Raw genomic sequence first — 26,247 nt, forward strand, 5'->3', positions numbered from 1 at the left:
ATACACGTCGAAGGCAAGTGGATGCTAAGTGAGAAATTTTATTTTTCATTCTCACTTCTGTCCGCCGGACTGCTTTACTCTCCCTACGGCGTAGCAATGATATTATGTATATAAAAGACTGCATGATTTCCTTTCATCATCACTGAACGCTATTTATCGAGTGTCTATGTGGATACACTAGCTGCCGTGGAAAATCAGGATATCTACTGATTGACACATTCATCACGTGTGCATGAAGCGGGGGCCTCTGGGTGCCTGGACGCAAAGCCGCAAGTTTTGAAATAATAAGTATTTCGGAATTCCTTTCCCAGTGCACCAAGCCGACTCTCCGGTCCCTTGCCAACCAAAAAGGCAGAATAAACAGAGCATGTTCTCTCTCACCTCCCCCCACTTCAGGTCCAAGGCGAAACACTGGGCTATTTGTTTCCCCCCAAACCACAGCGTGAACTTTTCCAGCAATGGCAGGAAAAGGTTTCCCGTTCCCTGCCTCCTCCACCCCATCCCCTTCTCCAATTAATACCAAAGGTTTCAATTATACTGGAAACCTGAGCTCTGGCATGTTATTAGAATCCCGTTTCAGGAAAACACACTCCCGAGCCCCCAGGTCCTATGGAGATTTTTCCGTTCTCCAGAAGCCGCTGGGGTAGGACTGCTATCTGAGATACTTCTCAGGAGGTGGTTCGGCTTTCCCCCTTTCCTAGGAAGGAACGGGATCCCGATCTGATGGGCTCTGGGCTGCCTGGTGCTTAGGAAGTTCGAGGAACTTGAGATTACCCTTTTGGTGCTTGACGCCATGAACTTCAGAGGACCCGCTTCCCCTGCCCTGGTACTCTTCACCTCCAACCAAGAAGTGTGCTGCTCTGGGGAGGCAGATTTGCAAAATTAGACTCTTCTCTTTGTTTTTGTTTTTCTTTTTTTTCTTTTTTTATTTTTTATTTTTTTAATTTTTTTTCAACGTTTTTTATTTATTTTTGGGACAGAGAGAGACAGAGCATGAATGGGGGAGGGGCAGAGAGAGAGAGGGAGACACAGAATCCGAAACAGGCTCCAGGCTCTGAGCCATCAGCCCAGAGCCTGACGCGGGGCTCGAACTCACGGACCGTGAGATCGTGACCTGGCTGAAGTCGGACGCTTAACCGACTGCGCCACCCAGGCACCCCTGTTTTTGTTTTTCTTATCCATTGTGTACATTTCTTAAGGGAAAGATCAAATACTTTATCCATTTTTTAAAGAAGAGTAATCACTGGGGTGCCTGGGTGGCTCAGTCGGTTAAGCGTCCGACTTCGGCTCAGGTCATGGTCTCATGGTCCGTGGGTTCGAGCCCTGCGTCGGGCTCTGTGCTGACAGCTCAGAGCCTGGAGCCTGCTTCAGATTCTGTCTCCTTCTCTCTCTGACCCTCCCCCGTTCATGCTCTGTCTCTCTCTGTCTCAAAAATAAATAAACATTAAAAAAAAAAAAAAAAGAAGAGTAATCAGGAACCAAGCTAAGAGATACGAACCGAAAGAAACTACAAACCCCAAACTAGGAAGAACTACGCTCCTTTGTGAAACGTATCATCTTACCTTCAGTAAACACTTGCAACAGGTTTGCTTAAATAATCAAAACTCCGCACCGGACAGACATAATTTTGTGTATTTTCCAAATGACTGACATCAGCTTTGCTCCTCAAGACCATTCGTTATGGACAGACCAGCAAAAATGGAAAATTTCCTAGTTAAAATACAATAGTTTCTTCATACGAACGTCAGCTCCCTCCAGGAACTTTCCAGTCTCTTGTGGTTCAGTCAATCCCTTTTTTGGTGATTATCGAATCGATTCCAAAATAAACTTGTCGCTCAGCCTTCAAGATGGCGCCCAAGGACCCCCAGCTCCTGTTATTCGCACTCTTATGTAGTCCCTTCCACATCACATCAGGGTTGTTCTTGCGACCAAAAGAATGTGGCAGAAGTCCTGGTGTGTGACTTGAGACTAAGCCACTTAAAACATGACCGTTTCCACTTTGGTGTTTGAGATCACTTTCTCTGGAGGACGCCAGCTGCCATGTCAGGAAGGTACCTCAGCAGCGCAAGAAACTGTGACTTCCTCTCAACAACCGGCAGCAACCCACCGGACGAGCGGAGGGGCCATCTTCCAAGTGGATTTCTCCAACTCTAGTCAAGCTCCCAGATGACTGTCATTCTGGCCAACATCTTGACTGCATCCACACGAGAGAGCCCAAGCCAGAACCATCTGCGAAGCCACTCTCGAATTCCTGATTTGTAGCAACGGTGCAAGATAGCAAGAACTTACAGCTTTTTACTTTTATTTTTTTAAGTGTATTCGTTTATTTTGAGAGAGAGAGAGAGAGAGGAAGTGGGGGAGGGGCAGAGAGAAAGAGGGAGAGAGAGGATCTCTGAACCACCAGCACAGAGCCCGATGTGGGGCTCAAACTCACAAACCATGAGATATGACTTGAGCCAAAGTGGGATGCTCAACGGACTGAGCCACCCAGGAGCCTCCCCAAATGTATAGATTTTTAAGCCTCTCAAGTTTGGAGTCATTTGTTACGCAGCAATAGATAACTAATGTATCACCTGGGACACTCCTACCTCTCCCCCCTTGTCTGGCTTGAGACACAAGTTTGGAACAGAGCAAATGACAGTGTTGGGGCGTCGAGTCAGGAGGTTGTGTGACTGCAGGGGTGACGGAGAGGGCTCCTGGGTCTGTGTGGTATCCTGAGGGTGCTCCACATTGGATGGATGATCCAGGCACAGAGGGGATGCTGGTTGGATCTGGTCTCTGCCGCCAAAGACTCTATAAATGATTTTTGTGATCCGTTCTCGGCACGGTTGGTGGTTTGCCAAGGCTGGGCCAGCCCGCTTAGCTCCTGCCAGTGCTGCAGAGCCCTCCTTGGGCTCAGCTTGTCATTCCCAGTCAATCCCTGGCCCAGAAGTTCTGCAGCACCAGAGGTTACTGGCCCCATGGCTATGGTGGCAAGAACCTTCGTGGCAGATGGTCGGTCAGCTGACGCGGCTACCTTTCTTGTTTCTCACAGGGTCGGAGACACTTCTGGATCCTTCCATGACCCACGTGCACCAAGGGAGGCTCAGGAGTGCTACCTCAGATGTTCACTCTGACCATGCCACCCCATCTTTTTAGCTTTTGTTCAGCAGGCTTGCATTGTCACAGGCTCATTCCATCAACAGTCTCCCGGTGGAGTTCCAGAGAGGGAGCAGGGAGCTGGACCCCTGCTTTGGGCCTCGCTGCTTGCCCTGGCTTGCTGGAGGGCAGGACACGTGTTCTTGATCATTTGTTCCAATGCCTCTTCCTCCACTCCATAGGGGATAATTTTGATTAAATTAAATATGGTCCATTTCCCCTCAATAAACAAACTCACCCGCATGTGCACGTGCACACACACACACACACACACACACACACACCCAAACACGTTCCAGTTCAAAGTGGAACTATGCTAACCTACTTTCTTTAACACGCTCTCCCAAAGCAGCTAAGTCTAGAGTATTCGAATCCCCTCCAGGCTGAACATGAACTTCACTGAAATTCATTCAGTTCCAGGCCTTGTGCCCCAAGTCAGACTGGTGTGGGGACACGTAGGGTCATGATACATCTGGACTTTAGATCCTGGGTTGACAGGAAATGAGTAAAAGCTATGAAGGGAACCTTATAGCCTCAATGAAAACCTCATAGGGTATATATTTTGAGGTCTGTATGTGAAATCCTGAGCATGGTCAGATTTGGGGACCCCCCTCCGTAAAGACCTTTTTTTCCCCATACCTGCTAGGGTTCGTTAGAACTGATTTGAGCAGAACCAAAGATATAATCCAGTCCCCAAGCAGAAAGCAGTTCTCTGATTTTTCTCTGCCTTTCTGAGTAATCAACACACAGTGTCCTTAAGTCATAAACAGGTTTCTATTTGTTGCTACGAGCTTTTGAAGATGTCATCAGGAGACTGACCTAGGGACTTCCTAACCGATGAGAGTTAGTATTGACCCGGACACTCAACATGAGCCGAACTGAGGGCCCCCATCTCCGCAGGATTCAGCAACACCGCGAATGAGGTTCCTTAAGCAACAGCACCTGCAATTCCACTGGTGCGTCATGACTGCCTGGGTGATGTCCTCAAGACCTCCAGCCTCGCCGAGCGGCCCTCGAAACCTCACATACAGACCTAGGAACAAGTCCTCCTAGACTCCTCGTCCAGGGTAATAGCTCCCTGTATCCTTAAGGCTACAAACTTGTGTGCTGTTAATGCAAGACAGTGTTCCTTTCCGTCCTACCACAGTAGAGACAGGCAAAAATCTCCCTCCCTTGTTCTGTCTGCCATTTTGTCACTGGAGCTCTGAAGCTGAGTCCCTCGGGGAGACATTGCCCTCTGCCAGTCCCTCTTTCTTCAAGGGCCCCAATGAGTCTGGTGTCAGACCCCATCTGCCTTTCCTGTGTTTTTTCTCTCTTTTCCAGGCACAAATCCTCTTGTGCATGGGTACCCTTTCCTTCAAGGCAATCTAGCACAAAGACTCTCACAGTCTAGTGGCCATGAGACCATCCCACAGGATGATTTCGATCTCGTTCCAGGCTCACCTGGAAACCCTGGCTAAATTCAGAGAGAAAGTAGTTTGGATGTGCCTAGGAGTTTTTTAAGTTGGCCGGACTCTGCCCCGGCAGCAAATCCCCTTATGGAAAATTCTAATAGGTTCTAGACATTTTTTTCCAGCATACCTTTATCATGCCGGCAAGTTTTAATTGGATTATTTGCAAATGGCTGACTGTATCTGATAAAATCAATTAGAAGAAGGAGCTGGTGGTGGGGAAGGGTGAGATGGGGGAGGGAAGAGCAGGGCCTTTGCACTGTGGTTACATTAGTCATCTGGGGCTGCCATAACAGATACCACAGACCAGGGGTGTTAAGTAACAGACATTTACTGTCCCACAGCTCTGGAGGCTGGAAGTCCAAGATCAAGTTGTCAGCAGAGTTGGCTTCTCCTGAGGCCTCTTTCCTTGGCTTGTAGATGGCCATGTTCTGTCTGGGTCCTTCCCCCCATTATGTGTCGGTCTCCTAATCTCCTTGTCTTATAAGGACACCAGTTACATTGGAATGGGGCAAAGCCATATGACCCCATTTTGACTTAATCACCGCTTTAAAGGTCTTATCTTCAAATATTGTCGTATGCTGAGGGACTGGGGGTTATAACTCAGACATGAATTTGGAAGAACACAATTCAGCCCATAACACTGGCATTGGGGGAGTCAAAGGAAGGTGAGCACGGTGAAGCAGAGCCTTTATGTGAGACCCCCTAGGTCTACTGGGCTGAGCGAGTCTCTGTGGGTCAAGAGGCTAGCTGAGCTTGGTGGAGTGTCTGACATCCTTCACTATGACCGACTGCTACGTTACTATGGGCAGAACTAAAGGTGTATGACTCTGTGTTCCAAAGAAGGGTTTGGGAAATCCCCCATGGAGCCTTGAACTTTTATTAATTAAGGGTATCCCAAAGCTCTATGTTCCTTGATCAAACAGATGACTCTCTTTGTGACCACAGGGAGCCCTGAAGGATAGGAACTGGCTGGGAGACATTCAGAGTCTCAAGACTCAAGATGAAAAGACACAAAGTGTTTGGGAAGATACAGAATATGCAAACTTCTTTATGGTGACAATATTATTAAAGCCATGGGACGTGAAAATTTTATAGCGTTTGGAATAACCAAGGAACGGCAAATGAAAATGATACCTGGACCATATTCTCATTTAAGAACTGATAAATGTCACCTACAACCTATTGATTTATTGTTCTATCTTTATTGTTCTATTTTACTAAAAGCACTCTATCAAGTTTAATAGGTCCACCTGAGACCTTTCTGCCCAAACTCTAAGCTCTGTTTTCTCTACCAAGACTTCAGTTTTGAAATGGCACGCGCTCGTGCGTAGCTTTGGCCGGGTTAGACCCGCATGGTACATTTTGAGACCCAAGCCCAAGATATTGTTTTGGGGGAGAGGAAGTCACAGGCTTAAGATATGCAGTCTTGTTCCCGGTTTATGGCTCAGCCCTTCAGATACACATATTTCATTTTAATTTCAGGATCGACGTAACAACGTCTCTCAAGCCCATTGACTACTTTGAAAGAATAGGCTCTAGTATTCCTATTAGCAGCAGTGAAATATTCATAATGGTATGCACCTGTCATGGCCCTGGTGTACCAATCCAGTATTCCCTCATTCTTTTCATACATTTTTATTAAGTACCTGCTATATACCAGGCACCGTGTCCCCAGCCATCAACACAACAGACAAGCCCCCGCGCTCAGGGATTTATAGAGCGTTAGGTGCCCAGGGTGACATCACAGGGAGCAACGGAGGGAGGCGGCAGGGAGAACAGCATGGAGGGAAATGAAAAGGTGAGCAGCCGAATCACGTTATCCAAAGGCCCAGGACGATTTAACACGTAAGAGTGAGAGGCTCCAATTCATATTTTTAAAGGATTAAAATTTGGACCTCGGTGCGGACAAAGGATTACGTGAGGTCGATGTTGAGCAGAGGAATGAACTGAGAGGCTGCAGTGGTCCAGGTGAGACGTGACAAAGTCTGGGAAGAGGGCGGTCGAGGTGGTCGGTTTGAGAAGGGGGTGTGGAGAGAGGAGAACGGCTCTGGTGCCTAAATGAGAATATTGCCCACAGAGGAGGGGAAGGACTGCTTGGAAAAGAGCAAAACTGTAGCTAATGGAAACAGGCTTACAGCCTAACGTGTCAAATTTAGTTCAGGCTATGAAGGATCTCCTTACAGCAAGGGCTACTTTGTTCTGAAAAGAGTAGCAGGGGAAAAACGGGGATATCCCAGGAAAGGGGCTGAAAAAGCAGCCACATGTTGAATGATGGAGGAAGGCCCTGTGCGAAGACAGGGGGTTGGACTAGGAAACCCGAACTTGCTCCGGGCACGGACTCCGATCTGTGCTATTTGGTGTGTGCACTGAGCCAGCTCCTTCCTCTTCCCGCCGTGTTGCCCGGATTGTAGCCGCTAGCCATATGTGGCCATTTAAATCTAAATTAAAAATTATTATCTTAAACGTAAAATTCAGTTCTTCAGCTACACCAGCCACATTTCAAGCCCTTCAAGTACCACCTGCGGCTACTGGCTACTTTGTTGGTTATCATAGTTATAGAACATTTTTTCACGGACAGTTCTATTGGACAGCCCTGTTATAGAAAGTTCTCACTCCCTTAGATTAAATACCTCTGGGAATATTTCTAGGCACTGCCCGCTAATCTCAGTTTCATCTTGCCAGTTCTCTGTTGCTGACCCTTTTGGTTTGGGTACTAGGACGATCCCCTGCCCCCAGACCCCCAAATCGCATGTTAAAATCCTTTCCCCTGTGATGACGGTATTAGGAGGTGGGGCATTTGGGGAGTGATTAGGTCATGAAGGTAGAGCCCTCATAAATGAGATCTGTGCTTTTATCAGAGACCCCATAGAGCTCCCTTACCCCTTCTGCCCTAAGAGGACGGTGAGAAGATAGCCGTCTATGAACCAGAAAGTGGGATGTCACCAGATACCAACTTGCCAGGGCCTTGATCGTGAACTGCTAGCCTCCAGAACTGTAAGAAACAAATCCCTGTTGCTTATAAGTCACTCGGTCCATGGTATTTTTTTAAAAGCCTATTTATTTATTTTGAGAGAGAGAGTGAAGATGAGTGGGGGGAAGGGCAGAGAGAGAGGGAGAGAGAGAATCCCAAGCAAGCTCCGTGCTGTCAGCCCAGAGCCCAATGTGGGGCTTAATCTCATGATCCGTGAGATCCTGACCTGAACCAAACTCAAGAGTCAGACATTTAACTGACTGAGCCATCCAGGCTCCCCAGTCCACGGTATGTTTGTTATACCAGCATGAACAGACCCAGACAGGTGCCCTGCCTGCTCTTAGACCGACCACCCTGGACCATCCTTCGTGTCTGACTTGCCCTCACCTGGTATGTGGACCCCAGGTCCTCTTTACTCCATGTCCCATGGCCACACACCAGAGCCCTATCCACTCTCAGGCCAAGAACCAACTCTTGGGCCACATTTGGCTTGGTCTTGGGCCCCATTGGCTAAGCCTAGCAGTCTGCCGATTCCAGGAGAGGCTGTGACCCAGGAAACAGAGCACCTGGGCCAAGGGTGGGAGTCAGATACCCATGTTCAGTCTCCAAGGACACTGGTTGGGTGTCTTAAGGGTGAGCGTCGACGTGTTCTACAGGGGCAGTATCCCATAGCGGGAAATGCGTGGGGAGGAAATGTCAGTCCCTGTGAAGTAAAGCAGTCAGGGCCTTCGAAGAGAAACAATAAATTAAAGAACAGGTATAAGAATTTCGTGCTTTCCCTGTGCTTCAGAAAGCAGGTTTCATGTACATTTCCACACCCAGCATGCTCAAGAATGGAACAGACATTCACGTGCCTGCAGAACCCAAACACAGCTGGTTGGTCTAATTTTAGGTCCCTAAGCATTGGCAGTGTAGCCAGACTCAGCTGAACTCACTGGAGGTCCTGTGTGAGTGGTAGGACAGCACCTTTGTGAGCCCGGGCTCCCCAGGAAGGGGCAAGAGGCCGTGTCTGCTCAGGTGTGACCTCTTAGGACCAGGGGAAAGGACAACCTTTTTCACTGGCCTACTTGTGGGCCTCACATTGCTTTGAACACCTCTGAAAAGGAGTCTTGGAAAGAAGGCTATGGTAATACCAGCCTTGTGTGGTGGGCAGAGTGGGAACATTCAGGAAGATAATGTTTGCCTGGGATAATGGTTCCATGGAATATGATGTTCACCATTTTTAAAATGTTTGTTTGTTTATTTATTTATTTATTTATTTTTTAATTTTTTTATTGAGAGAGAGAGCAAGCAGGGGAAGGGCAGAGAGAGAGAGAGAGAGAGAGGGAGACAGAATCCCAAGCAGGCTCCATGCTGTCAACACAGAGCCCGACGTGGGGCTCGAACGCACGAAGCGTGAGATCATGACCCAAGCTGAAGTCAAGAGTTGGATGCTTAACCAACTGAGCCACCCAGGCTCCCCAATATGATTCTCCATTTTGCCTGGACTGATCAGAGAAATAGGAGTTCTGGCTGATAGACGCCTCTGGAACCATGTGGCTTGGGTCTGAATCCGTTTTGTCATCTACTGGTTATGTGACTTGGAGTGAGTTATTTAAGCTCTCTGTGTTTCAGTTTCCTCATCTGTCAAATGATGCTTATAATAGGGTCTACCTCATAGAACGAGCCTGACACGTTGTCGTAAAGGTAGATAGGGTTATGCATGTAAATTTAGAATGGCGCCTGGCACACAGCGAACATTTAGTAACTGTTAGCTACGATAATTAACTGATTGTTCTGATCAGAGACACTTAGCACCGATAATATCACAAGACAGCAAAGGGTAGGGGTGAAATGTATTTTCTGGCATCAAAGCCGGGTTCTACCACTAACCAGCTCTGAGAGCTTGAGCAAGTCACTTAAGCTCTCTGTGTCTCAGTATCTTCATTGATAAAATGAAGTTAATAATATGGGCTCATTAATAGTATCTTTTCCAGATGGTAGTTACAAGGATTAAAGCAGCTAATATACGTGAACCGCTCAGAAGAATGCCTACTATTACAGAGTAAGAACTTGGTAAGAGCTAGTGGCTATTATTATTGTGTGATTATTATTGTATAAAGGCAAAGAGTGCAGTAAAGTTCACTGAAGGTTGAAATGAGACTAAGCCTCATTTACTCTTGCTCTGAAGAATCAGACGGAACTCTCGGATCTTACAGGCACCAATCCAGTTCATCGGCAAATGTTTGTGGAACGTCCACGGTGTGTCCAGAACTCGTCACTGTTGCCAACATCCGATAGCACCGTGCCGGCGAGTTCTTGGGTAATGAGAGTCTGGGTGCGGCCGTCAAACCCAGAGGTCAGTCTAGTCCTGTCTGTTTTGTCAAGGCAAAGTACGCCCAAGGCCGCAAATATCATGGCGTCTCTAAAACACTGCCGGGCTCGAACCCAAGAAGACCCAAGGAAGGAAGACCTTGTCTAAGTCCCTTAAACATCCCTCGTGTGATTCTAAGTGAGGTCAAGGCCCAGACCATAGAGGCAGAATCAAGTCAAAGTCTTGTGGTGTTTCTCGGGCCTCCCTCTTCCACACCTGTGCCTTTTTCTCTCACCGGCCTGTGGTATGGCACAGGTGACAGAAGAAAGACAGGAGACTCGGGGAGAGAGGCTCATAATGGTGACTCTGTGTCACCTCGAAGAGTCATTGGACACCCTTGTCCCTGTGTACCAATAGGAAGCCTCATCTATGGCAGGTAACACAGCAGTAAGACAGAGGAGCCCATGAAGGGCCTTTCCTCCTTCAGAACGTACAGCTCTCTCACTTTGCCCCACACCACCTTCGAGCCTGGCTAAGACGCAGGAGTAGTTCATAGGTCATGATGTGGCCTCTGGGTAGGCCTAGGACACCCGTTCTGTGAGGAACTGAGAGCTGAAAACAAGAATGTGTATGTGTATTCTCTGTCTGGTCCTGTCCACTTCTCCGGAAACAGGACCCCGGAAACCCCTCTCCTCTCTCTGCCATTTTCTCGCCCTTGCACGCCAGTTCAACCTCTCTCTACAGCGAGGTCAGCCTCATTTTCCAGGGCCAGAGATGCCTCCACACTTCCCAGGGCTGAGAGCCTCGGCTCCAAAGAGCCAGGCTGAACAGCCAAAAAGCAGTTGCCAGGCATAGAGACCTGTTCGATTCCTAAGCCCATCCTCTGCAGGACTCAGGGAAAACAAGGGAACGAATGTAGGATTTTTCCCTCCGACTCACAGCGGAAAAGAAAGGCCACTTCTCAGGCTGGAGAATGGTTCAGAAATAGGCCTCCCTCTTGCTCGTTTTCTCCTTTGCTTGCTTTCAGTTTAAGTCAATTAGACAGAAAATGAGATCCCAAAACCTACAGCTGAACACGCCTGGGGTTCTTATTTATCTACTTATTTATTTATTTGCCTTTTTTTTTTTTTTTTCCCCCTTTCTCCCTCCAGCACCTTGTTCTTGAAACTTGTCTGGTTCAACATTTCACCGGCTTGGTTAAGTATCTTGTAAGGAAATCATTTATAATAAAGCGGGTATGCTTGGGTTTATCATTTCTAAGCATGGGTCAGGGTTTGGTTCGCTATGTTAAACTCTCCATGCTGCATGTGATTTGTCAAGCTTTGTCAGGAACAAAAAGTTCCGGGATGTGCAAAGCAGGACTGCTTGGTTTCCATGGAGATACTGCTAGTTAGGCTATGGAAATCCTGAAAAGGCCAGAGGATAAGTGACAATACAAGGATTTAGCGGCTGATCTGAAGAGCCAGACTGAATTAATGAGATTTTGCACCGAGCGTTATTAGCAAGGCTATAGCACCGTATGGCTCTTAGGCCCTCATTTTCTCAGCGGCAGGCTTGGAAAACAGAAATGGAAAGATTTAATTGCTGTTTTTTAAACCCTTTAAGATTATTTTAACCTATAACATTTTAAGGTTGTAATAAAAAAACGGGATTCTTCTCCCCCCCCCATCACTCCGTTACTGTTATTACTGTGTTTTGGGGGGCGGTTGCCCTTTATCTGTGCGGAGATGGGAAATTCAATAGTACTTATTATATTGAGCAGTTAATTCCCACATACTGTGAACACATTACTGTTCAAAGTAGGTTATCTGGAGTTGCATTTAGAGCCAAGGGAGAGATACCATGTCATTGGCTTTATATCTCCTAGGGCTATATTAATTATTTATGATAGACTGCTGATGTAAACTGTTAACTCTGGCAGGTCATAGTTCGTGCACGTATCTTTCCAGGGCTCTAGGTTTTTGGAGTTTGGACGCAGATTTCTGAAGACCAGCAACCTGTGTGGTTGGTCTGTGTGTTTAATTTCCGCGGCTGCTGCTGGGCCGTTACCACCAGAAGGAAGGAAGCTTAGAAGGGACTCTTCTGGATCGTCGTCAGGTAGCAGTTTCCCCCAAAGTTTGGGAGGAGGCATACAGTCCAGAGGGCCTTCTTCTCCGTCTTTCTTTGGGAGGGCTGATGCCAGGACTCCTAATTCCAGCTCCTTGTGCCCTTGTGCCACTCACCCCCCACCCCCGCCACCATCACGAACCAGGTTCTGGGCGTGGAAATGACGGGTGTGCTTAGCCCGATTGCCTTGTCATTTTCAACATGCTGCCGGCTCAAACTCTTGGTAAAATATCGGTATCCTTCGCCCTCCAGAAATCAGCCAGCCCGGTGCAGGGAAGGCCCCGGGCCAGGCGCTGCTCTTTCTTGCTAGTTTGCAGAAGGGCGGCACAAGCCCATATGTTTCGGGGAGATGTAAAACCGTAAGGTTGCTGCCGGGTAACCCACAACAAAAAATCACATGGAGCCACATTCCCCGGATTCCTGTACAGTAGACTAATCCACTTAATCTCACTGTTAGCTTCCCCGGGCGGGGATTTCACAGTCTCTTTTGATTTAGTGGTTTGTAAAATCTCTGATTAAGTGCCTTTGCCCTCCTATTGTCTCTCTATTCCCTAAATGATTTTGTGAAGAAGGAATCAGGGAAGTTGAAATAGGGGTCAACATACCCTCATCCTTCCTTATCTGGTTTTTCTTCATTATTGTTATTGTTATTGTTTTTTATATTTTATATTTTACATTTTATGTTTTTTATATTTTTATATTTTATGTTGTTTATATTTTTATATTTTATATTTATATTTTATATTATTTTATTTTTTATTTTTTATATTTTTATATTTTATATTTATATTTTGTATTATTTTATATTTTATTTTTGTTTTTTATATATTATATTATATTATATTATATTATATATCATATTATATATTATATTATAATTATTTATATTTATTATATTTTATTTAGATTATACTTTTATTATATTTTATATTTTATAATTTTATTATATTTTAAATTTTAAGGTCTTTTTTTTTTCCCCTTGATTATAGTACCCCTCGACACTGTTTTATTTTTCACCTTATCAAATTCCCCTCTACCTTGCCAATTGATGCTGAGTCCCTTCCCACCCCCCACCCCCCCCCCCCCGCCCCGCTAAGCCGATCGTACCTGTATTTCTGTTGTGGATTTGTCCGTTACCCCTTCTGCTCGGAATGTCCGACTTCACCGCGCTGCGTCTCTCTAGAAAGGGCGGAGGCAAGATTTCGCCGAGCGAGAACAAAAAAAATCCTAAACTTTGTATGGAAACACAAAAGACCGCAAGTAAAAAAAGAAAGAAGGGGAGGGGTAAGAGCAAGCGTGATAGGGCCAGACAGGCTGGGCCTCGAGACCTGGTTCTGTCACTTGCTAGCTGTGTGGTTGGGGACGAGCTAACACCTCTGGTCTTCATTCCCTCATCTGGAAGCGAAGATTAAACGCAACAGCATATAGTGCGTGTAGAGTACCGACGTGCCCACGTATTATGACAAGACTAGCTCTCATTCATACGAATGCACCTATTTCGCACACCAGCGATTTGTCTGGGGGCATTTTGTCAAGCCCTTTGATGTGTGTTTTTTTCTGGGGTCTCTGCTCCGATTAAGCCTCTTGAGGTTGAGAGCCCAAGTTTTAAGATTTATTTCATAATTGCTAATTACATTTAGTTTGTGCTCTCGTGCACCTGATGCTCTGCCTCTTCAAAATGCTGATCAAAATATTTGGGGAAAATTACGTTGGGTCAAGTAGTATAAATTACCGAAACACAGTAATCCCTCCAGCCTCCTTACCTGTGGTTTCAGTTTCCCCAGGTCAACCATGACCCACGATCTGATGATCCTCCTAACATATGGTCGGAAGGTGGGTGGCAGCCTAATGGTTCGTCATGGTGCTTACCTCACTTTACCTCATCACATACACATTTTCTCATCTTGCATCGTCCTGAGAAGAAGAGGAAGTACAGTACAGTAAGATACTTTGAGAGAGACCACATTCATGTAACTCTTATTTTAGTATGTGGTTATAATTGTTCTTTATTATTAGTTATTGCCATTAACCTCTTCCTGAGCCTAATTTAAAATTTTTTATTTAATGTTTATTTATTTTTGAGAGAGAGAGAGAGAGAGAGAGAGAGAGACAGTGTGTGAAGGGGAGAGGGGCAGAGAGAGAGAGGGAGACACAAATTCCGAAGCAGGCTCCAGGCTCCGAGCTGTCAGCACAGAGCCCGACGCGGGGCTCGAACCCATGAACCGTGAGATCATGACCTGAGTGGAAGTCGGACGCTTAACTGACTGAGCCACCCAGGCGCCCCTTCCTGAGCCTAATTTATAAATAAATCTGTGTGGTAGGTATGTCCATGTAGGAGAACGGCGTATATAGGGGTTGGTTCTATCTGCAATTTTAAGCGTCTTCTGGGAGTCTCAGAATTCATCCCCCTTGGATAAGGGGAGACTACTGGACTGGATACTTGGTTGAAAAACTGCCATTTATATTAAGGTTCTTACCTAAATTTAAAGTCGAGTAGCAAAGCCGTTGAATTTACATCCATCCAAAAGGAGAAACTCAAAATGCCGCACACACACACGCACGAAAGGCCAAATAAAAATTAAAAATTGAAGGGTTTTTGATGTGGTGCTGTTCTTTGTTTTTTTGGTTTTCTTGTTTTCCTCATGGAATTCTCCTTAAGACCTTTGAGCCTACTGAACGTGTGTCTTCTGCTCTTTCTTCATATCATGCAAGGAAGCAGAATTTGGAGATATTTTTTTCTACAGACACTTCAGAGGGCGAACCATTCTATCGACGTGCCGGCTGCCCTCAAGCATACTCCAATTCTACGAAAGAAGCCAGCCTCTCCTCAAGGCTGGTTGGTGCAGAAGGTAAAAGTTTTCTTTGGTATCTGGGAATGGGAAGCACAGCCGTTCTTTTCTTCTTTCTTTGTAAATCCAATTATACCTGGCCCCCAAGCCCCCACCATCTGACTGGAGGGAGGTCCAGGACCAGCCCTGCTGCGCTCGGGGCTCCACTGCTCAGTCACTGCCTGATGTTGGCAAGTCACTTAACCGTTCTGTGCCTCAGTCTTCTCATTAGTAAAATGCAAATGCTAGTAGCTGTCTTGTTTATGGAAGGTTGTGGTGGAAGGATGAAATGACACTGTGTGTGTAAGTGCTTAGAAAAAGTGCCTGTTTCATATCAAGGGGCCAGAAAGTGTCGGTATGATCATAACTTTGATGATTAATTGCGTAAGTTGAAAAACTTATGTGATACCAGCAAAACGGGGCAGTTGCATGACTTAGTCTATAACTATGACACCCCTTATCATTTAACTTCTGTGTTCCTTGGACGCTGTATCCAATGCTGGTCCTCTGCCACCTGTTGGGCACCTGTGTGTGCTCTGGGCATATTACAAAGTTTGGCCTCAGCCAAACTCAGTACTGGTGGATTCCCACCTAGAGCTGTGATCCCAGAATACGGTCCCCTGAAATCCACAGGTCAGTCCCACCAGAAGACTGTTACGTCCTCGTAGAAAACTCTGGACAACATCTCTTCTATCCACCCAGCTACCCAGTGTCAGTGTCTCTCTGTCTGTTTGTCTCTGTCTCTGTCTCTCTCTCTCTCCACCAATGGGCCCACGGCCTCCTGGGCAATCCAGTTCTGTAGCCTTAGGACGAGAGTCTTTAAACAAAATCTGTTCATTTTTCCCTGGAGCAGAAGGTGTTCCGCCTGCAGAATGGAAAACTCCTTCATTTCACCATTCTCTTCAAGGCATAATGTGGTAGGAGGCTGCGATTGGGCTAATCCTTGTGATTGTGTTGAGCTTATAGCAGAAATCAGGACACAGCTCAATCCTCATTCAGATTCCGTGCTGGCTCAGAGGCAAGTTTTGGACCATGTGGGTCTGGCGCTTCTACCCCATTGTAGCCTGAGCCAGCAGTGTTCTGGGGGCTGGGCTGAAAGAGTTGAGGCACTAGGCACTTTGGACAGATGCCTGAAGCAGAATCTTAAGGAGTTGGTGAGGCAGAACTGAGTATCTAGACCAAAACCAGTCTATGAAACTCAGAGCAGCCGAAACAAGATAGGAAGCCGATGGATTAATGGGCCTTGGGGAGCCAGTGGATGAGAAGATTCCAAGAGGCAAGAAGGAAGGAAGGTGAATTTGAAAGTCTTTCTAGTTGGTGGCAGTGGCTTTTTTATTTGACATATATGTTACTTGTTTCCATTGTCTTCTGTGCTTACTGTCCTCAAGTGGCTTCTACGTTTCCTTCTTTTTCCTCCCTTACCCCTGGCATGCTTGTTCCAATGTCTCAGGCCAGTTCAGGAGGCCAGCTTATTAACTGTGGACCCTTTGAAGAATATCCCAAGACTCACTTCTTTTTTTTTTTTTTAATGTTTATTTATTTTTGAGAGAGACGGAGCATGAACAGGGGAGGAGCAGAGAGAGAGGGAGAAACAGAATCCTAAGCAGGCTCCAGGCTCTGAGCTGTCAGCACAGAGCCCGACACAGGGCTCAAACCCATGAACCCTGAGATCATGACCTGAACTGAAGTTGGACACTTGCCGACTGAGCCACCCAGGAGCCCCAGACGAGACTCCCTTCTTTATTCAGTACCCCTACCCCAGCATTAGATTTAGAAGGAAAGAGAACTGGCTTCTCTTGTTCATTCCTATATGACAGGCCACATCTATGTGCATTATCTAATTTAAACTCAGGTTCTAACCCTAGCCTTTCCATTCCAAGCTGTATGATATTAGGCAAGTTATTTAACCTCTGAAGGAATTGCCTCACTTGTAAAAAGAAGCTCTGGGGCGCCTGGGTGGCTCAGTCAGCTGAGCGTCCGGCTTCGGCTCAGGTCATGATCTCATGGTTTGTGAGTTTGAGCCCCGCGTCGGGCTCTGTGCTGACAGCTCAGAGCCTGGACCCTGTTTCGGATTCTGTGTCTTTCTCTCTGCTCTTCCCCTACTCATGCTCTGTCTCTGTCTCTCAAAATAAATAAATAAACATTAAAAAAAAAAAAAAAAGAAGCTCTAAGAACAAAGATCCTTTGACACTATCAAGCTTTGCTCCTTATCGTCATTCTCTCCTCGCAACCTAATTTTCTGATTCTATAATTTTATGTCCCCCATTTTTTGGATTTCTGATAGACAAGAAAATAAATGGAAAACCAATCTTCAGATAAACTAATCAGCGTTAATGAATGTTAATGGTGTGAGAAGTGTTACCTCTCAAAGGAATTGGAGTTTAGAAGGTAAATTTCATTTCTTAGCTGAAAAAAAAAAAAAAAACTACCAAGTGTCTAGTGTCTGTCAGATTCTGTTATTCATGTGGATTGGATGCTTTAACCTACAATCTCCCAAAGTAGGCACCATAAGAAAGAGTCCCGGAGTCAAATAAAATCTTAAAATGGGGCACACTTATTTCTGCTTCTGCCAAGGTGAAGGTAAGGGGTCTGGATCTACTTTCCTTTTGAAAGAACAACCAAAAATATACAAAATACACAAAACAACAATTTTCAAGACTTCCCATCAGGCAATAAAGGACAGACAGGAGACAAAGGGGTGTCCTATGAATGCCTTAGCTTACTGTCTCAAGAGAATTTCCAGGCTGCAGTGCAGGAGGGGAAACCCAGGCAGAACCGAGGACATGAAGCTGAGGTTAGGAAGGTTATTGTGGCCACAGCTCACACGACAGTATGCTAGAAAGGAGAGGGCTGCACAGAGAGAAAACCCTGGAGATCTACAAAGGTCTCCCCTAAGTATATAGCAAAGTATAGATCTATGTCCAAAACTATTCAAAAATGGGGGAAAGAGACAAAAGAACAAGAGAATGGCACCTGGCACTTGCGAAAGCTGGGAATCATAACTGTTCCCATCAGCCACACTGGAAAATCTCCTAATCCATGAGATATTTGGGTAGAATACTCAGGAATGGTGTCTCTCCTCTAGAGGAGAATAATTAGCTTTAGATAGATCATGGCTATGGACCTACTTAACAACTCATAAAAGTTACATGTGAAAGATTCAAATCGCTTCCAAATAACTGCATCCCAGAAGAAAGGTAAAGATAATATAAACACAAAAATATCAGGAACCCAACAGGGTAAAATGCACAATGTCTAGCATTCAAACAGAGATTACCAGGCATTCAAAGAACAGTAAAACAGAGGGAGAGAATCATCGATTGAAATCAATCCAGAACTGATACAAATGTTAGAATGAGCAGAGGAGGTCACTAAAATAGTTGCCAGAGCTATATTATATATGTTGAAATGGGAAAGTAGAGATATGGAAGGTATTTTTAAAAGACCCAAATAAAACTCCTGAAGGTAAAAACTGGAATGTCTGAGACGAAGTGATACATGAGATGGGACGAGCAGTGTATTAGACATGGCTAAATAAAGATTAGTGAACTTGAAGATAGGAACAGAAACTAGCAGGAAGCTCAGAAGAAATAATGCAAACAAATGTAAAAGCATCAGTGAGCTGTGGAACAATTTTACATAGCCTAATATGTGTGTAATCATAAAGATATTTTAAATATCATTATTCTTTCTGAGGATATCTCAGACTATTTATCCTTATTTTATTGAAGTATAGTTGACATACAATATTAGTTTCAGGGGCACAACATAGTGATTTAGCATGTATATACATTATGAAGTGATCACCATGATAAATCTAGTTGCCATCTGTCACCATACAAGGTTGCTCCATACCCCAATATTTATTTTGGCTGGCTGGAAAATCTTTAAAGGGATTTTTCAAGACAGGATAAAAACAAAAGACAAAAACAAAAACAGAAAAAGAAAAGAAAAGAAAAAAAACAAAAACAAAAAAAACCCAAAACCAACCCCTCCCCACCCTACACCACCACCACCAACTATACTAGAATATCATGGTGAAGCTGTTGACAATCAAACAAAGATGTTAAAAGCAGCAGAAGAGAAGAGAGGCACAGTACATTTATGAGACTAATAACAGCACTAACAATAGACCTTGCGAAACCAGAAGAATGACATTATTAAAGTGTTAAACATAAACAAATAAGTAAGGAAATAACTTCTCCCTTAGAAGTGGTAGAATTCTGTACTCAAACACAAGATCTTTCAAAATGAAGGCATAATAAAACCTTTTTCAGATAATTCACTTTTGGCAGGACCCTGAGAATAAAATACCAAAGAGAGATCTTCAGATAGAAAGAAAATAATTCTTTAACAAAGGGTGCTGGGAGAACTGGACAGCAACATGCAGAAGAATGAAACCAGACCACTTTCTCACACCATTCACAAAAATAAACTCAAAATGGATGAAGGATCTGAATGCGAGACAGGAAACCATCAAAACCCTAGAGGAGAAAGCAGGAAAAAAACCTCTCTGACCTCAGCCGCAGCAATTTCTTACTTGACACATCTCCAAAGGCAAGGGAATTAAAAGCACAAATGAACTATTGGGATCTTGCAAAGATAAAAAGCTTCTGCACTGCAAAGGAAACTATCGATAAAACTAAAAGGCAACCAATGGAATGGGAAAAGATACTTGCAAATTACATATCGGACAAAAGGCTAGTATCCAAAATCTATAAAGAACCCACCAAACTTCACACCTGAAAAACAAATAATCCAGTGAAGAAATGGGCAGAAGACATGAATAGACACTTCTCTAAAGAAGACATCCAGATGGCCAACAGGCACATGAAAAGATGCTCAATGTCAGTCCTCATCAGGGAACTACAAATCAAAACCACACTGAGATACCACCTCACGCCGGTCAGAGTCGCTAAAATGAACAAATCAGGAGACTATAGATGCTGGAGAGGATGTGGAGAAACGGGAACCCTCTTGCACTGTTGGTGGGAATGCAAACGGGTGCAGCCGCTCTGGGAAACAGTGTGGAGGTTCTTCAAAAAATTGCAAATAGATCTACCCTATGACCCCAAAATAGCACTGCTAGGAATTTACCCAAGGGATACAGGAGTGCTGATGCATAGGGGCACTTGTACCCCAATGTTTATAGCAGCACTTTCAACAATAGCCAAATTATGGAAAGAGCCTAAATGTCCATCAACTGGTGAATGGGTAAAGAAGTTGTGGTTTATATATACAATGGAATACTACTTGGCAATGAGAAAGAATGAAATATGACCTTTTGTAGCAATGTGGGTAGAACTAGAGAGTGTTATGCTAAGTGAAATAAGTCATACAGAGAAAGACAAATACCATATGTTTTCACTCTTAGGTGGATCCTGAGAAACTTAACAGAAGACCATGGGGGAGGAGTAGGGGGGGAAACTTACAGAGAAGGAAGAAGGTGAACCATAAGAGACTCTTAAAAACTGAGAATCAACTGAGGGTTGATGGGGGGTGGGAGGGAGGGGACGCTGGTGGTGGGCATTGAGGAAGGTACCTGTTGGGATGAGCACTGGGTGTTTTATGGAAACCTATTTGACAATAAATTTCGTATTAAAAAAAAAAGAAACAAAATAATTCTAGAAGGAAACAGTGTAAAACAGATAAGGGGTGGAGAGCCCTGGGAAGGATAAATGTGTGGGTAAATCTACATTCATATTGCTTGATTAAAACAAAAATAACAATGTCTTGTGGTGTTTAAAATATATGTGGAATTAAAAAACATGAAAACGACAGCACAGAAGACTATAAAGGAGTAAATATAGTGACTACTCTAAATCCAGAAAGTGGCAAAACCACATGTTGAGATTGATTCATAAATCAAGGTCGCATATTGTTATCTCTGGGGTGACCACCAAAGTAATGATACAAAAGGGTGTAACTAAAAATCAAATCGAAAATGGAATGACGTATACTCAGTAAATGCCAAAGAAGTCTAGAAAGGAGAGAAAATGAGAACAAAGAACAGAAGGGACAAACAGAACACAAGTAGTTGTAGGTAAGTATAAATCTACATTTATCAATAATTATGTTAAATGTAAAGAGAACATTCCAATTAAAACAAAAATATTCAGACTGTATTAAAAAAACCCACCTATATGCTGCTTACAAAGACATAACTCAAATGTAAGTAAATTTGAAAGTATATACTATGCAACCACTAAGTAAAGCTCTAGTATTGGTAGAAAAAAGACACTTGTTACGGCAAGAGATTGTACTAGAGAAAAAGATGAATTTTTTGTTGATGAAGGAAACAAATTCAGTTAGTGAAAAAAGGGCCAATTCAACAGGAAGATGTAGCAATCCTAAATTTGTGTGCACCTAACACATTGCTTTAAAACATATAAATCAAAAGTTGGTAGAACCCAAAGGAGAATTGGGCAAATGTACAAGGATAGTGGAAGAATTTACTACTTTTCTAGTAATTGATAAAACAAGTAGATACACAAAGTATTCGAGTGATACTTCTGACGAACTTGATCTAATTGACACATATTGAAAACTGCACCTTCAAACTGCAGAATATACAGGCGTCCAAGGAATATTTCACCAGAGCTAAGTAAATACTGGGCCACAAAGGAGGTCGTAACAAATTTCAAAGAACAGCAATCAGACAGAGTGTATTCTCATAGCACAGTAGAATTAAGCTAGAGAGATCAATCACAGAATCATGTCTAAGAGCGTCTTCAAATGTTTGATAACTAAGCAATGAACTTCTAAGTAATCCAAGAGTCAAAAAAGAAATCATATTGGAAATTAGAAAGTATTTTGAATGAAATAAAGATGAAAATACTATATATCGGCGCCTGGGTGGCTCATCCGGTTGAGTGTCCAACTCTTGATTTTGACTCAGGTCATGATCCTGGGGTCGTGAGATCAAGCCCACGTCAAGCTCCCACCTGAGTGTGGAGCCTGCTTGGGATTCTCTCTCCTCTCTGCCCCTCCTCTGAGTTTTCTCGCACACGTGCTCTCTCGCTCTCAAAAAATTTTTTTAAAATTAAATCTTTAAAAAAAAAAAAAAGAAAATACTATATCTCAAAACTTGAGGCATGTTGCCAAAATAGTTCTAAGATGGAGATTTGCAGATTTAAATGCATACATGGGAAAATAAGATTTGTCATGATTCCAAACTTAAAACAAATGCTTATCAAGAATAGATGGGTATATTCATGTGGCATATTTACTATAATAAAATACTCACATGATGCAACAACGAAAAAGCACAAACTCTTCATGCAACATGAATCTCACAGACATAATATTGAACAAAGGAAACTGGACATGGGAAGTCTTATGTGTGATACCATCTATATAAAGTTCAAAAATAATAAAAACAGGTCTGTGATGATGCAAGTCCGAAGAATCCCTACCATAAGGAGGAAGGGGGTTAATAACTAAGAGTCATTACAAGGTTCTGGCACGCTAATAATGTTCTATGCCTTTATCTAGGTGGTGAACCCAGGGGCAGGGTCACTTTGTAAAACTTCATTCAATAGTAACAATAATAAAAAAAAAGTTCGAAAGCTAATTCAGGTACGTATTTTGCTTATGGACGTGATTTTCATGCTTGGCAGAATGGCTAAGGAGTTTGCTAGGACCCAACTATCTATTCCATGTTTCTCTGCATGTAAGACGATGCTAATCTGAGCCAGTGGCTGAGGGAGTTAAAACCTAGTTGCTGTTCACAGCTCTGTCAACACTGCTTTTTTCCATCTCCCCTGGCTGCACATTAAGCAAGTTTTTGCATTAATTTTGGTTCCTGGCATTCTTTTGCCTAGCCTCGTTGCTTGAGGCCATCGACCAACACGAATCAAGTACTGCATGAAGACCAGTTTGGAAGTTCTACTTCTTTCTGGACCTACAGTGGGGAGGAGCTGCCACCCTCAACGCAGATCTTGCCGGTGAAGGTGAAAAGCGAGTCACCAGGAGAATGTCTGCCTTTCACGGGAGCCTGTTCCACGTTATAGGAGCACAAACTAATCTTCGTTGTGTGCAACTCTGCCCTGGGTGACTAGTCCAAGTCTTTGAAATGTACTAACTTATTTGCTGTGATAACAACCGCATGAGGTAGTGTTATGTGCTGCGTGTTTGTTTCCTATTTTGAAACCCTAACCCCCCCCACCCCGGGTTGGCATTAGGAGGTGGGGGCCTTTGCGAGATGGTTTGGTCATGAGGGCAGAGCCCTCGTGATGGGATTCGCGTCCTTTCGGAAGTGACGAGAGACAGCTTGCTTCCTTTCTGCTCTCTGCTGCGTGAGGTCGACAAGAAGGCAGCCGGATGCACACCACGAAGACAGAGGTGTCAGAGAGGATGCCACACTGGCATCCTGGTCATGGACGTCCAGCCTCCAGAACCTTGAGAAAAAAAGCCACCTCGTCTACGGTGTTTTGTTAAAAGAGCCTAAAGTAAGACGGGGAGGCAATACTATCTGCCCCATGTGGCCATTGAGGCATAGAGCAGTTGAGTAATCTGTCAATGATCACTGCTAGCAACAGGGAGGCAGGGAGTGGGGTTCTTTCTAGAGCCTTTGCTCTTTACGCACACACCACGCAAGACACGAGGAGCCACCTTCCTACGTTGGCGTCTTCAGTTTCAGAAGCTCCAGGAGGAGGTCCTAGTGTGCAGATGTCTCAACAGAACCCAGCCCTTTGTGAGAGGTTGGCTGTGCGACACAAGAAAGCCCCCCGGGATTCAGTGCTCAGGCCTGAGGAGGATGAGGGAACTTGAGGAATGTCCCTACCCCGTCTCTGGGTGGCGGCGGCTGGTGAGCAGGATTGAGGGTGTTGTTTGCATAAAAACTGAAAACACATCACGGGGAAATGTAAACATGGGTCAGTCAAGGTTCTGAGTAACAATGACAAACAGTTTTTTGAAAAAGGAAGCATGGCTTTTCTTTATCGCCAGATGCTGCTCTCCAGGACCGCCATTTTCTGAGCCCTCAGCAGTAAACGTAATAAAGATTGATATCAGCGACAAATTCTGTCAACTTCCATGCTGCAAAACTTAGTCACTGTGCAAAATGGACCAAGGAAAATAAATAACCCGAGGAATGATGGAGTGTGTAAATATTGATGTGGATGCCGGGCGCAGGGAAGTTGGATGAAGCCAAAAGGTGCTGAGCGAAGGTGAGCCCCCCTCACCCTGGCCGAACGCAGGGAGGTCTTTTCACACTGACTTTAATTCTCTGGCATTATGTCCAGAGTGGGAGTGTATGCTGTTTGTTGTGGGAGAAGTGGTAAGACCGTGAGTTCCAAAAAATCATTCTAGAAAAAGCAGTGAAGAAAAAAAGAAAAAAAAAACTAGATACAAAATTACTCTCACAAAGATAGCACTGCCTGCCGAAAAAAATTGAGAATACGTACGTGAAAAAATGGAATGATAAAAAATACCCATGATTCCCTCACCCAAAATACTAGCTGTGAGCATCTTCCAGACTTTTTTCCATGCTTATGTATACATTTCCTAGTCTATACGATGTAAGTATCTCAAAGTTCAGTATTTCTGAAATAGTTGAATGCGAACTGTGGGTACACATACTGTGGCTTCCTCTCTGCTCCAAAAAGGCTTTTAGTATGCTAATGTTGCCACCCACAAACGATGACATCTATTTTAAAATTTTTTTTAATGTTTATTTATTTTTGAGAGAGAGAGAGAGAGAGAGAGAGAGAATGAGCAGGGGAGGGGCAGAGAGCGAGGGAGACCCAGAATCCAAAGGAAGCTCCAGCCTCTGAGCCGTCAGCACAGAGCCCGACGCGGGGCTCGAACTCGTCAACCGCGAGATAACGACCTGAGCCGAAGTCGGACGCTTCCCCGACTGAGCCACCCCGGCGCTTCTACAAATGATGACATCTTAAAACCAAAAGTGCATGTGGGAATTACACAGTTGTAGAAAGTATATTGTACGTACTAGTTTCTCTTTTTTCTTTTTTTTTTTTTTAAGCCTTGTTTTCTTTTCTTAGGTTGAGGTATAAACGACACAACATTATATTAGTTTCAGGTGTAAAGTATAATGATTCAATTCATATTGAAATGATCACAGTAATTACAGTTAATGTCTGTCACCATACGTATTTACAAATTTCTTCTTCTTATGATGAGGACCTTCAGGATCCATTCTCCCAGCTCCTTTCAAATATACAATACAGTATTATTAGCTGTAGCCCCCACGCTGTGCATCACATCCCCATGACTTGCACATTTTGCAACTAGAAATTTCTATCTTTCACACCTTTACCCGTTTTTCCCGCCCCCTCTCCCCTTTTTTCTTCTTTTCACGAAGTACACATAACACCAAATTGACCATTTCTCAGTGGCATGAGGGCTATTCACGAGGTCGTGTAACCATCAGAGTCTATTTCCTAAACTTTGTCATTATCCTAAACAGAAAGTGGCCACCCATTACGTAATAACTCCACATTCTCCCCTCCCTGCTGGCGACTGATAACCACTATTGTACTTGCTATGTCTATGGCTTAGCCTATGGCTCTATGGATTCCGTAAGTGGAATCATACCGCATGTAAGTTGAATCATACAATATGTATCTTTTTGTGTCTGGCTTGTTTCGTATGGCATCCTGTTTTCAAGGTTTGTCCATGTTGTAGCATGTGTCAGAATTTCATTCCTTTTGATGAACGAATCATATACCACATTTTGGTTATCTGTTGGTGGAGACTTGGGCTGTTTCCATGTGGGGGGCTATTGTGAGTTATGCGGCTATGAACATGGGTACGTGGTATTTATGTGAATCCCTGTTTTCAGTTCCTCGGAGCTCAATCCCTCGGGTAGAATTGCTGGATCCCATGATAATTCTGTTTGACTTTTTGAGGAATTGCCGAACTGTTTCCCACAGCAGGTGCACCATGATACGGAAGGTCCCTGACTGGGGATTTTACGACTTTACCTTTGTGTGAAAGCCCTACACGTTCACAGGAGAAACCGCTGCGAATTCTTGGTTTTGCCCTTTTTCCCAGGCTAGCGATGTGCAGTATGATCCTCTCCCGTGAGGCAGGGCAAGGTCAGCGAGACAACAAGAGGGTGAACAACCGATACGCTGATAACCACTCTGTCCCACACAACCATTCTGTTTTTCACTTTCAGTACAGTATTCAGTCAATTATGTGAGATGGTCAACACTTGATTGTCAAGCAGGCTTCGTGCCTGAACATATTTCCATGTGCGTTACTATTCTTCTATAATCCGTATCAATTATCATCTTAAAGATGGGCAGAGCCGGATGCGGGACTCAAACACACGAAGCCACGAGATCATGACCTGAGCCAAACCAAGAGTCTGATGCTTAACCAACTGAGTCACCTGGGCGCCCTACACACATACTTTTAAAGATAATCCTCTATTGTGGAAAAGTTAGGTTGTTCTCGGTTTATTCCTATTAGAAATGGTGATGAAATGAA

This window comes from Panthera onca, chromosome B2 (assembly GCF_046562875.1).
Source record: "Panthera onca isolate mPanOnc1 chromosome B2, mPanOnc1 haplotype 2, whole genome shotgun sequence".
NCBI classification, from domain to species: Eukaryota; Metazoa; Chordata; class Mammalia; order Carnivora; family Felidae; genus Panthera; species Panthera onca.